The sequence below is a fragment of the Lampetra planeri genome, chromosome 56 (genome assembly GCF_965212315.1).
Source record: "Lampetra planeri chromosome 56, kcLamPlan1.2.h2, whole genome shotgun sequence".
NCBI lineage: Eukaryota > Metazoa > Chordata > Hyperoartia > Petromyzontiformes > Petromyzontidae > Lampetra > Lampetra planeri.
Window position 1 is genome coordinate 4260727 of NC_136162.1, and position 10696 is coordinate 4271422.

The window sequence follows — 10696 nt, forward strand, 5'->3', positions numbered from 1 at the left end:
GTGCATCTGGTGCAGCCCATTAGCTGCTACCGACTTAAGCACTGCAAGAAGAGTCAACGATTTGATCCTTTGCCGCACAACTCTACACGGATCTGTGTGTAACTCGACACTCCTGGACACGCTTGCAAATGTTCCAACTCAACGGAATATCCATGTGTAGGGGTTGTTACGGGAAGAAAGGCGGACAGAAACACAAGGGTGTCTGCACCCACACGCGGGTGTCTACATCCACGTCCGCATCGGCTAACCCTGGGGGGCCATGGGGGGCGCTGTGATCCCCCATAGCCCCACCCCTCGGAGAGGATTCCTATAAAAGGCGTGGAGCCAGAGGGCTCGGGGCCAGTGTGTTAGAAGCTTTACCAGTGAAGACTGAAGACCGGCAGAATAGGTCCTGGGACTCCCCTGGCTCGCTGTCCTTGTCAGGGCCGAGCAGGGCAAGCCAGTGGCGCGGCCCCAAGAGCTCCAGGACTGCTGCTCTTGTAAGAGCACGGCCTGGTTAGCTGGGTGCCGGGATCCGTGCTTGACCAGGGCCAGATCAGATAGCCTCCCCTAGCACTCGTAGCGGAGGACTGGGAATAGGACAGTCAGGGGATAGTGCTAGGGGTGTTTCCCATTGAGTACGGGTGAAGGGGCGTTACCCCTTCAAGTGTTGTTACCGCCTTTTGGTTAAATAAAAGAGTGTGCCTCAACTACGTCGTCTGTCTCCCTGGGAACTCACCACACATGTGTTGACAGTATTTTAAAATCCGCCGTGCTCTGTACGTATGCACGGCGAACATCGTTGGCACCGAACGTAGCCATCCGTGCTAATCGGAGGTGCGGGGGGAACGACAAGGAACTAAACACAACAACAACACCAAGCACTTCTAAAGAAAGTAGTTTTCAATCTAAGAGTTAAATGTGCCGTAGCTTCCATTGGCTTCCTAATCCCGCTCCAGATGGCCGCAGAAGCGCATCTTGAACGCGCGAGATGCGGTGACCAGACGATATTCACCCAAAAGATTTCGATTTAAAGCTTTCGTGACTGCAGGGATTCATCTTCTTGGTTCTTTCGGTAAAGTCACGTAGAATGGAAATAATAAAATAATAAAAATATAACATAATAAAATAATTCTCAGACTCTGTCTTATCGACAGACCTGTTCTTCACCGGAGGACGGTTGCTTGCGTTGTGGCCGAAACGTCGTGAGAATTATTTTATTATGTTTTCTTTTTATTATTTTATTATTTCCATTCTACGTGACTTTACCGAAAGAACCAAGAAGACACCCAAAAGTTGCTGCGGTGAATGAGCGCAGTGCGTGCGGTGGTGGTTTTTGCTCTTTGACTAGATCAGCAGCGGCGAACGCGAGGTACTGTGGCTCTGTCCAGCCCGAAGATCAGAATCGGAAATGCTATTTATCCTGAAGAAATCCGAGTCTATGAAGCTGTTTTTCACAGATGTCCAGAAGAAGGCCCGATTCCCAAGCCCCACTGCAATTTCTGTCACGATCCGGCGATGCAACAATCCGTGTTGGCTCCGACCCCGTCATACCACCACCACCACCAACCACCACCACCAACCACCACCACCAACCAGCACCACCACCACCAGCAGCAGCACCACCAACCAACCACCAGCACCACCACCACCACCACCAACCACCACCACCAGCACCAACCAGCACCACCACCAGCACCACCACCAACCAGCACCACCACCACCACCAGCAGCAGCACCACCAACCAACCACCAGCACCACCACCACCACCACCACCAACCACCACCAGCACCAACCAGCACCACCACCAGCACCACCACCAGCACCACCACCAGCACCAGCAGCACCAACCAGCACCACCACCAGCACCACCACCAACCAGCACCACCACCAGCACCACCACCACCAGCACCACCAACCAACCACCACCACCACCACCACCAACCACCATCACCAGTACCACCAGTACCACCAGCACCACCACCAGCACCACCACCACCAGCACCACCACCACCAGAACCACCACCACCACCAGCCACCAGCACCACCACCACCAGCACCACCACCAGCACCACCAGCACCACCACCACCAGCACCACCACCAGCACCAACCACCACCACCACCAACCACCAGCACCACCACCAACCACCACCACCACCAGCACCACCAGCACCACCACCAACCACCGGCACCACCAGCACCACCAACCACCAGCACCACCACCAGCTTCTGGGGTTACCCATCCTTCACGGAGCAAGGCCTCTTTGGCTGCCGCTCCGCTTCTGATTAGCGGCGCGCGCCCCATTGCTTGGGGATTCGTTATCAGAGTTGCCGTTTGTGTGGCCTCCGAGAACACTTTCAGCTGACGTGGAGAGAGAGAGAGAGTGAACCCAGCAACCAAAATGACAAGAAGAGACGTTTTTTTTCCTTCTAAATCGGTAAAAAAAAATTGAAAACCGAACTCAATATTTCAAGAGCCGCAATGCAAGCGTGATGAATGCCTGACGGCGGGGTCCTTAATCAATAAGTCACGAAGAAGCAATTTTTAAAGAAGTAATGTTAAAGGAAGTCATTTGTAAAGAAGTAATTTTTAAAGAATAGCTATTTTTAAAAGAAGTAATTTTAAAAGAATAACTATTTTTAAAAGAAGTATTTTTTAAAGAAATTATTTTAAAAGAACAAGTAATTTAAAAGTAGAAGTCATTTTAAACGAGTCACCGCATGCGACCCCGTAGCCGCCACTGGCCCGACCCTGCTTGGCCAGCCGCGACTGTTGAACGGAGTTGGTGACACCGCGGCGTTCGGCAATGGGTTGGTTAATCAGTGCCGGATGAAGCGAGTGCGGGCCTATAGCATGATGTTATAAGGGAGCTATAATTTAAATAAAACACACAAATAAAAACAAAAAATTATTGCGTAGTAAAGTAATGGTATTTTTTTCATTTGTTATACAGCCAGATAATACGACAAATCGCTAACCTTAAACACCCAGTCGTTCGTAAAAGTTGAAGGCGGTATAGTACTATAGCAATAGAGCAAGTGCACTGTCATTGAACCGGAATTGATAACTTGAAAGCATTTAGCGCGGGGCCCTTGAAAGTGCGGGGCCCGTAGCTTATGTAGCTACTTGTGCTACGAGGTTAAATCCGGCACTGCGGTTAACATCGCAAGGTAGACGAGGTTGCGATTGTGCCAGGATAGGTGTTGCACGTGCGGGGGAGCGGTGGCGCAGCGGTTAGCGCGCTGGCTCGCGCTGCGAACCCGGGGTTCGATTCCAGCTCACGACTGCCAACACCAGTGACGATTATCTGAACCGATCCTGCTGCCCCCCCCCCGCTCCCAGGTGCTACTCGCTAACAGCACTTGCCCCGACGCTATGTGCAAGGCTACACGGGTGATACGGGGGATCTTTGTCTTTGTCCACAAGGTGTTCGATACACCAGCGCCCCCAGCCGTTGTACGATGTGATAACACACATCAGTCGTAACCGGCAAGGGATGTGATCATGTGAGCTTTGACATTGTAGACGTTTTGGAATTCGGATCGATGGTCTTTAGATGTATGATCTTCGGAGCTTTGAAGTTGAGAAATTAATCTCGCTGTGCACCGATGTGAAACGTCATTCGTGCCAACAAAAGTGACGTCACCGATGCCAACGCGATGTCGTCGTTGGCAGAAGTGATGTCACGTCGTGATGTCACGGTTCTTTTTTTTCTTCATATATAGTTACTAATTAATTTGATTCATTTGAACATTTGTTTCGAACTGCAAAGTGCATTTATATTCATATTCTAGCAAAAGTTTATGCGTATCGTGTCTGGGTATGCTTTTAATCATAATAATTTACATTTCTAAGGTGCATTTCATCTTTGATTCTAAATGTAGGATTGTATAGCTGTATGCCTTTTACTTGTGGTTGTACTTTAAAACCAACTTCATATGCATATTTTACCGAGCAAGGCTTTGTAATTTTATCAAGTTTCGTAAAGAGTGACATAAAAACAAAATATATACAAACAGCACGAGTGGTGTAGTATTTCATGCGTTATTGTCTGTACCTCTCCAGAGAGCCAATTCAAAATGTGATTTTTTTGTCATAATGTTTGATTTTTACTGCATTGTGCGCTTTTGAATGCGCTTCTACGGCCGTCTAGAACGCGCTTCTTTCTGATATTAGGACGACACTGGACTGTATGCACTTTTATATCACCTAGAATTGACGAACGAATTTCTTTAAAACTGCTTTTTGTTTCGATTTAAAGCTTTCGTGACTGCAGGGATTCATCCTCTTGGTTCTTTCGGTAAAGTCACGTAGAATGGAAATAATAAAATAATAAAAATAAAACATAATAAAATAATATAATAATGCAATATAACAAAGTAATAATATAATAATATAATATTAAAACAAAATATTTTATTATTTCCATTCTACGTGACTTTTCCGAAAGAACCAAGAAGACTGCTTTTTGTGTTTCGATTGTTGTCCCCTGACGCGCTTGAGTCAGGAGATGCGGGAGCGCGTCACCGTGCTGCGTCCTTCGCCGCTTGTCACTTGCGGATTGAGGCATCCTTAAACGTTCCCAGGGTCTGCTCCGAGTGGCCATAGTCGCACAATGACAGATACTTTTTAAATTTTTTATTTAAAGCTTTCGTGACTGCAGGGATTCATATTCTTAGTTATTTTGGTAAAGTCACGTAGAAGGGAAATAATAAAATAATAAAAATATTAAACAATAAAAATTCTCACGACGTTTCGACTGCAACACAAGCAATCATCACAAATTCTCACGACGTTTCGACTGCAACACAAGCAATCATCACCTGATGATGATTGCTTGTGTTGCAGTCAACATTCTATTTTTTTAAATATTTACATTATATTTTATTACTTCCCTTCTACGTGACTTTACCGAAAGAACCAAGAATAAGATTATTTTTTGTTATATATATAAAAAATTGCATCATCGTAATGATCAAGTATTCGCATCTGCTGCCATGATTCTCCGAGTCCTCCGGGTTTTTCAGCCTCAACATTTAGAATCAACATGCACTATAAGAGTATTTGGCAGCTATGAATGTCCACGTGATGGCAATGAGCCACTTTATTGAGCTATCATTTGTGATAGCCAGGGTCGCGTCTGAAAATGAGCTATTGCTCAATGGGCTTTATCTGGTAAAATAAAAAAGTGTTTTAAAATATATATAGTTTCATTTGTGCAAAATGTATTCAGTAATCAGAATGCACGTCCCTCCACTGCTTCCCAATCTAATTGCAGGTCAACACTCTGTCTGGTATCACTCCTCTCGATTTTTTTTTACTAAATATTTTATGATTGGACAACAGCAAAGGCAATAATCTCCGTGAAAAATTGCCCTGCAGGAGCTCCGCGCGAACGCGATTGGATTTCTGAGAATCCATCAATATATTAATCTACTCGGTTTTCTGGGAAATCTGGGGGGAGGGGGGAGGAGGGGGCCCATATAATTGACGTGCCACGAGAGTTTTTTGTTGTTGTGGCTTTGATGCCACTCCTGGAAGGGGCATCACCAAGGAAAGTCCTCTCTGTGTTTTGCCGACTCCTCGCCGCACGTGGGGTTCACACAAGGGGGCGTCCATAAATGACGTCACGCACGATTTTTGACCCCTCACCTTTCGTCACAAAAAGTCAGACCCCCCCTCAAATATGACGTCACAAAGCTCTGCCCCCCCCCCCCAAAAAATATAAAACATGCTTCAAATCGCTTTAAACTATTGTGATTGTAGTGCGTGTTTAATGTGGCGCTGCACTCTGATGTTGTAGGAGAAACCATTTATTAAAAAGTCTATTTAATTAAGTAGAACGTGTTGTCTATATTTATTTAAAGTTGCGCATTTTGATGTGACGTCACATATCTCAACTGCCCCCCCCCCCATCGTCACACATCGTCACAAATGTCTGACCCCCCCCCCCCCCCCAGGTGCGTGACGTCATTTATGGACGGCCCCAAACGCGACCCCCCGAGGGCCTTCCACGTGACCGCCAACAACTCTCCCGGGGCCCAGGACTTCACATTCTCTCCACGCGTCCCTTCCACTTGCGCTTACCCCCCACTCCCCCTTTGAATAGCCCTCGAGCCCCCCATTTCTCGAAGGTTCGCTCACCCACATTTCCCTCAGCCAATCACCGTCCTTCTCCAACGGTTGTAACCCCCCCCCCCCCCCCCCCGACAGTCAAGCTTCGTTTTCCCCACCTTCTAAGTTTCAATTTCTTCCCCGCAATCGGTTTAATTCTCTGGCCTCTCACGAAATCACCGTGTGAGGCCTCCCTTGCACCCGACAGAGACCTTCGCAAAATTCCCGAGCGCACGTTTTTTTTTTTCGCACGCGCAATTGTCTCGTGTAAGTGCTCCGTTGTTGTTTGTCGGTCTTTACAAACAAACAACAACAACACCTTCCGCTCCGCCCTCCCAACAGAAGCGTGGAGGGATTCACGCAAAGGGGATTGCATTGAATTAGGGGCACGCACGCAGCCGCATGACAACATTCACGCTTGTCGGAGAGATTAAGCCGGGCTCGGGCAGGACACGGTCACGGCTAGGAGGGACAGTCGGTCAACCACCCCACCTCCCCTCCCGGGTCAAAAAAAACTAAACTGCCTATGTTTGTTCTCTCTCTCTATGTATCTCTGTGATATCTGTCTGCTTATATGTCTGTCTATATGTCTCTGGTTCTGTGTTTTATCTCTCTCTCAAATTTAGCATTCTCAGGAAGAACGTAATCAACCAGGTAGGGTGTTGACTATTGTGTTATCCGACTCTCTGTTGTATTACATTACATTTCTGAGTATACTAGATTTGTGTTTCTATTTCACTTATACCTGATGACGATTGCTTGTGTTGCAATCGAAACGTCGTATGCTAGTATTTAATTTATTGTTTTATCTTTATACGTGACTTTACCGAAAGAACCAAAGAGTAATTCCTGCAGTCACGAAAGCTCCAAATTAAGATTGACAACAAAAACAAATGGAACGGAGCGTGACCGAGAGCGCGTTCACTGGTAGGAGATGGAGCGAGACGACGAGCACCTTGTTGATTGTCGCCACTACAGGATCGCGAGATATGGTGACGGCTTGTTGGGATGGCCTTCATCCAGCAGTGGATTGCCCACGGCCGATGACAATGGCTTGGGGTGGTCTCCATCCAGCAGATAATTGGCCACGGCCGATGGCAATGGCTTGGGGTGGTCTCCATCCAGCAGAGAATTGGCCACGGCCGATGGCAATGGCTTGGGGTGGTCTCCATCCAGCAGAGAATTGCCCACGGCCGATGGCAATGGCTTGGGGTGGTCTCCATCCAGCAGAGAATTGCCCACGGCCGATGGCAATGGCTTGGGGTGGTCTCCATCCAGCAGAGAATTGCCCACGGCCGATGGCAATGGCTTGGGGTGGTCTCCATCCAGCAGAGAATTGCCCACGGCCGATGGCAATGGCTTGGGGTGGTCTCCATCCAGCAGAGAATTGCCCACGGCCGATGGCAATGGCTTGGGGTGGTCTCCATCCAGCAGATAATTGGCCACGGCCGATGGCAATGGCTTGGGGTGGTCTCCATCCAGCAGAGAATTGGCCACGGCCGATGGCAATGGCTTGGGGTGGTCTCCATCCAGCAGAGAATTGCCCACGGCCGATGGCAATGGCTTGGGGTGGTCTCCATCCAGCAGAGAATTGCCCACGGCCGATGGCAATGGCTTGGGGTGGTCTCCATCCAGCAGAGAATTGCCCACGGCCGATGGCAATGGCTTGGGGTGGTCTCCATCCAGCAGAGAATTGCCCACGGCCGATGGCAATGGCTTGGGGTGGTCTCCATCCAGCAGATAATTGGCCACGGCCGATGGCAATGGCTTGGGGTGGTCTCCATCCAGCAGAGAATTGCCCACGGCTGATGGCAATGGCTTGGGGTGGTCTCCATCCAGCAGATAATTGGCCACGGCCGATGGCAATGGCTTGGGGTGGTCTCCATCCAGCAGAGAATTGCCCACGGCTGATGGCAATGGCTTGGGGTGGTCTCCATCCAGCAGATAATTGGCCACGGCCGATGGCAATGGCTTGGGGTGGTCTCCATCCAGCAGAGAATTGCCCACGGCTGATGGCAATGGCTTGGGGTGGTCTCCATCCAGCAGAGAATTGCCCACGGCTGATGAGGATTTACACACGCAATTGTTCTTAGACCCCTTAAAACATAAACATACGTAATATACTGTATTTTTGTGCGTGTGTTAAACACACAATTTACATGTCAATAAGTAAACAATGCATCTGCAATACAAACACTACCACCACAGTGATTGCATTAGTAACTTGCAAAGATGTTCATTGCAGCACAATATATATATTTACGCGTATTAAATAGTAGCTTCCCTGGTGCATTTGCATGGGCGCTTTGTTGATGCGTGACTTAATGTGAGAATTGAAATGTGTCGACAGTGGCTGGGACAATAAACCGACGGCAAAGAGACGTAACATAGCAATACCGATTTAATTCTTGAATTGTTTTACCACAATTTGAATATCTCGGGGGCACGCCAAACAACAACAACAACATTACAATGCAATGGTGCAAAGAAGCGTAATGTGTACAATAAACAAACCTGGTCGTAGCGTCAAAAATATGAATCATTTATGGAAAAACACACGTAGGTTTACGTTTGACTTGGGGGTAATTGCATTCATTAAATGATCGGCAGTAGGTAGACGCAGCTCTTCTCATTATTGCGGTGTCAATGTGCGCATTGTTCCGTGAAGGCTCACTCACCTCGACAGTGATGAAGTCTGCAGGGCCACCACGTGACGACAAAAACCCCCATTTCGGCAGAGATGTCTTCAAGGACACATCGCGTATCGGTCGGTCGTTTTGTCTTTGGAACTGCTTTGTGTGATTAGTTCGTTGTCCTTCCCCGATTAGCACGGTTGGCCATGTACGGTGCAAAAGAAGTTCAACGTACATAGACTCACACAAAGACCCATAGACTCGCACACAGACCCACAGACTCACACAGAGACCCATATACTCACACAGAGACCCGTAGATTCACATAGAGACCAATATACTCACACAGAGACCCACAGAGTCACACAGATACCCATAGACTCACACAGAGACCCATAGACTCGCACAGAGACCCATAGACTCACACAGACACCCATAGATCCACATAGAGACCCATAGACTTACACAGACACCCACAAACTCACACACAGACCCATAGACTCACATAGAGACCCATATACTCACACAGAGACCTGTAGACTCACATAGAGACCCACAGACTCACACAGAGACCCATAGACTCGCACAGAGACCCATAGACTCTCACAGAGACCCACAGACTCACGCAGAGACCCATAGACTCATACAGAAACCCATAGACTCACACAGAGACCCATAGACTCACACAGAGACCCGTAGACTCACACAGAGACTCATAGTTTGTTGTCCTCCCCCCGAACTTCCGATTATCACGGTTGGCTATGTACGGTGCGAAAGAGGTTCAACATACATACACATGTGTGTTTGAATGAATCAATGGTAGACCAGGAGCCTAAGCAGTTTGGCAGGTGAACTTCTTTTTTGTTGAAACGGTCAACGGGGAGGCCAGGAAAGCGTTGCAATGTGTGATGGTGAAACCAAGGGATTTGGCTATGATGTATGTATGTTCTATGTATGTTGTATGTATGTTATATGTTGAGCTTCTTTCGCACCGTACGTATCCAACCATGCTCATCGGACGTGCGGGGGAAGGAGAACAAACCTGAACACAATGAGCGGTGCTGAAGAAATCACATCATCGATCTCGATGATCATTTAAGAGTAGATTTGAAGCTTTCGTGACTGCAAGGAATCATATTCTTAGGTTTTTTCGGTAAAGTCACGTAGGTAAAACATCAAAATTAATGAAAATAAAATAAAATAAAAACAAAAATCACGACGTTTCGGAGGCAACACAAGTCTCCGTCATCAGGTGGGACTAGATCTGGCTGTGACGGTCCCACCTGATGACGGAGACTTGTGTTGCCTCCGAAACGTCGTGATTTTTGTTTTTATTTTATTTTATTTTCATTAATTTTGATGTTTTACCTACGTGACTTTACCGAAAAAACCTAAGAATATCATTTAAGAGGGCACAGCTCCCAATAGCTTCCTAATTTCGAAAGGAAGAGACCGTTCCAGACGGCCACAGAAGCGACTATGTGAAAGACGATACAGTGATGGCTCAACAAAAGCCGCTGCTGCTGCTGTCGGCTGCGAGGATGAGCTGAGTTCGCGTTGTAGTAGTTCGTGCTCCTTTGACGAAATCAGCAACGGGACATTGTGGTCACAAAGAGTTGGACATCCAACAGAGTGACGCAGAGACCCATGGAGTTACGTAGCTGATGTAAACGTGAACAGCTCCCGGTGTTGATTGGTCCACACCCGAGACAGCTTTCCTTAGAGCCTAGTCTCACATGGTGTTGGACCAAATGACGGCAAAAAGGCGCACAACTCAAAGACAATGCGTCATCTGGTCCAACCCATGTGAGACTAGGCTCTAAGGAAAGCTGTCTCGGGTGTGGACCAATCAACTTCAAGGACAGTGCATATATTATCAGAGTTATGTTTTTTGTTTGCATTATGGCTGCAGGTATTGTGGTCTATGCAAACATGACTCCTTGTAAAAAAAAAAAGGTGTCAGTTTT